The following is a 3,834-nucleotide window of genomic DNA, read 5'->3' as shown; positions in this document are numbered from 1 at the left end:
TTTTTTTTGGTTAATCAGTTTATTATAATGTAAATTACCTGCTAGATAATTATTTATTTGATTCAGTTGTTAATATTCTAAATTCTTCCCTGCTGCCAATTTCCAATGAAGAGAAGAAATGAAACTAGAACTTGGGTATCAACAATTTCTGGTAAAAACCTTGTTTTTTTATGGTAGCATATTTTTACTTTAAAACTGAGTTGTCTTTGGAAGAACTTTTGGATCCAGACATAAAACATATCATTTTCTTCTGAATTCTTACATTTGTCACTTCAAATGTAAGCTTTTTTTTTTTTAACTTTTTATTTTACATCGGAGTAGAGTTGATTAACGATGTGTTACTTTCAGGCGCACAGCACAGTGAGTCAGTGATACATATACGTGTATCTCTTCTTTTTCAAATTCTTTTCCCATTGAGGTTGTTACATAACACTGAGCAGAGTTCCCTGTGCTGTACAGTAGGTCTTTGTTGGTTGTCCATTTTAAATATGGCAGTGTGTACATGTTAACATTTTTAGTGCTGTGCTTTTTTTTTGTCCCAAAACTAAGTTGGGGAGCCCTCCTGTTCTGATACTTAAACCCTTCAATCCTTACTATACTTCAAGTTTCTTTACCAAAGATGATTTTAAGATGTGATAAATGTGACCTTTTCTGGTAGCCTTCATAATTTCTCTGTCACCCCACTAAATATGCATGCCTCATATGTAAAAATCAGTGAAGGAGGATTGCATCCTCTTTTCGGTAAAACTTTGTCACTAACTAAAGAAACGTTTTCTTATTGTAGAAAAGAGGGAATTTATGAAATATTCGCATTGACTAGAAATAGCTGAGGCATGTTAGCAATGCGTTTTCCAATAGGATCGACAACTGTGGCTCTGCCTTTTTCCCTTTTCTGTGTTGCTCTTGGCTCCGTTTTGCTGGTGGATGCTGCCTGGTGACTAGTTTCAGTTTTAGCATTATTAACTTAGTCATTCTCTTTTTCTCTCTTTCCACACCCACTCTGAGGCATTCAAAATTTTTTCCATATGGATCATTATATTCACATTTCAGAACATGGAATCTAACAATGCTTTGTTATTTATCAGGAATATTTTAATTTACAGACTTGCTCCATATAGGGATACCCTGTAAATAAGAAAGAGAACCTAGAGATGGAGGTGATTTTTGCTGTTGTATCCATTTGATAATATAATTCAGGCATTATATATTGACCATTGGGGCATTGCTTTTGAATCTCACCTTCATAAGAACGTGAGAGCACGCTGAGCTGTCCCCAACCTCTCGGCTCTTTCCTTGTTATAGCCTTAATCTCAGCCAGCCCTATTCGTAGCACTGTCCTTACTGAGAAAAAGATGACTACAGATGTACAGGATGTAAGTGGCATGCTCCGTACAGTACTGGGTGACTCAGACTTAGGATCCTGCTGGATGGTAAATGGGGTCACAGTGCTGAGGGGCACCGAGACGCTGAGCTAGATGCACAGGCGCCCAGCATCTGAGCAGTAAACGCAAAACGTGCTTAATGAGATTGGTCACCTGCCACTCAGCATGTAAACAATTTTGACAGGTAACCTTGGAAAGCAAGTCCTTAATAGTGTATTTTAGAATCCGTCCTTAATCTTAGGTATTTTAGACAGAGGACCGCTGAACCAGAAGAATCATTGTGAAAAGGGAGAGATGTAGAAACATTCCTCTTGTTTCAAAACACTACAAGTCACACGAGTATTTTTCAAGTCGGTTTTCCTGATATAAATTACAGAGAGAAGGCATGGCTGTGAACTGAAAGGCACAGCTTTTTTTTTTTTTAAAGTTTTTAAAATATGAGGATGTAACATAACTCTACATTCCTGAAAGTGACTCAGAGGTCTAAATTAAAAGTTATAATTGAAATACAGAACAAATACCAGATGAAGACTGAGGTTTTGGAATATATCACTAAAAGAGCATTGTGACATATTAAGAGATGATAATAGCTGTGTTTAAATGGTGATTAATTACTAGGGATGTTAGGTGGGCAAGGGATGATCTGAGTTATCTCTTGGTGTTCTTTTAAATTTATTTATTTATTTATTTATGTTTGGCTGTGTTGGGTCTTCGTTTCTGTGAGAGGGCTTTCTCTAGTTGTGGCAAGCGGGGGCCACTCTTCATCGCGGTGCGCGGGCCTCTCACTATCGCCGTCTCTCTTGTTGTGGAGCACAGGCTCCAGGTGCGCAGGCTCAGTAATTGTGGCTCACGGGCTTAGTTGCTCCACGGCATGTGGGATCCTCCCAGACCAGGACTCGAACCCGTGTCCCCTGCATTGGCAGGCAGATCCCCAACCACTGCGCCACCAGGGAAGCCCCATCTTGGTCTTTTAGACTTACAGGTCTAAGTTTGCTGTATCCTTTGAGAAATTAAACATTTTTCTATCTGTTATAAAAGAAAAGCCCAGAACTTAGGTCTCCTTTTTTCTTTGTCTTTTTCATTTTACCACATAAGGACATGTTTACATGTTCACATGTGAACAAATTTTCCTCCCCACCTTTATGCCTAGTCTTAAATTGAAAATTCAACTAGAATTTTTTTATTTTCCCCATTCTCATAGGGGAGGTTTTCCCAGCGAAAGTGACATTAAAGCAGTTATCTCCTTTAAGAATAAATGCATGCTGAAACAAATCACTTGATAGCTCTCTACCTAATTATAATAATCTAATGCAGCTGTCAGAAGGTCATGTTGTAATTGAACATCTGCACAAAGAATATGTCCCAGTTAAAAGCCACTGTAAGACTAAAAACTCTTGGAAGTTTTAAATAATACAGCCATCTCTAAAAAGAGAGTGTCTTGAAATTATTGGATATCCCACTTTAAATACAAGACTGTGGGCTGTAAAGGGTATCTGTCAGCCCACAGGAGTGTTCCATATCCTCTGTCAGGCTCCACGTATCCCTGAATCCCTTTTCTGCAATTTTAGAGAAGCCAGTTAGGTGGTTCCTTTCCTCAGTTTAAGGTTTTTTTCTTTGAATTTGCCACGAGGAGAAAGGAAAGCATCCAGTTGAGATTCCTTCTTTGTCATCCCTGATGCATCAAGTTTAAACTGAGTTTCTCCTCCCTGTGAGGAAGCTATCGTAAGAACCAGTCTTTCAAGAATAATGATTACCAAGCTATTTGGTAATGAGAGGGTGGGTAGCTTATGAGTCTTGCACAGTATTATGTTGGTGACATTCACACCTCACCTTTGAATATGACTTGTGTTCTAATTTCACTAATCTGGGAATCAAATACAACTTTAAATTTTTTCTAAGCAGATTATATATATATGTACACACACACACACATATGGGGAGAGAGAGAGAGAGGGTTTATCAACTGTACACATAAGATTGGATTTCAAATATTTTCCGAGTTCAGTTCTCATAGTGAAAATTTAATTAAAATGTTACATGGTCACATCAAAGCTATATTTATTCAACAACATTTACATATTTTCATTGGGCTTGAATTATTACTGCCAGCCCTTGTAAAAGTGGTATCTGGTCTTTTTTGCCAGAAAAAAAAAAAAAAAGAGTATGGGAGCTTGTGAGGCAAAAGTGCAGCCAGATGACTTGGGGGAACAAATTTCTAACTTAGGGGTGAGATTTGGAGTTTACATCCTAGAGTCTTCCCTACATATTAACTACTTCAGAAATCCAGCCCCATCTTTAGGTTAGTGTGCTAGATGTTTACTGGCTCTTTGAATCCATTCCTAACCCTTTGAAATGTTCTTCCTCCTTCCCTCTCCTGGTGTTACAGTCTGAAGGACTAAAAATTACATTTCTCAGACTCACAAGTTTAGGTTTTGTCAATGTGAGGCACTCA

The sequence above is a fragment of the Mesoplodon mirus genome, assembly GCF_964341445.2.
Source record: "Mesoplodon mirus genome assembly, chromosome: 10".
Classification (NCBI taxonomy): domain Eukaryota; kingdom Metazoa; phylum Chordata; class Mammalia; order Artiodactyla; family Ziphiidae; genus Mesoplodon; species Mesoplodon mirus.
This window is presented reverse-complemented; position numbering follows the sequence as displayed.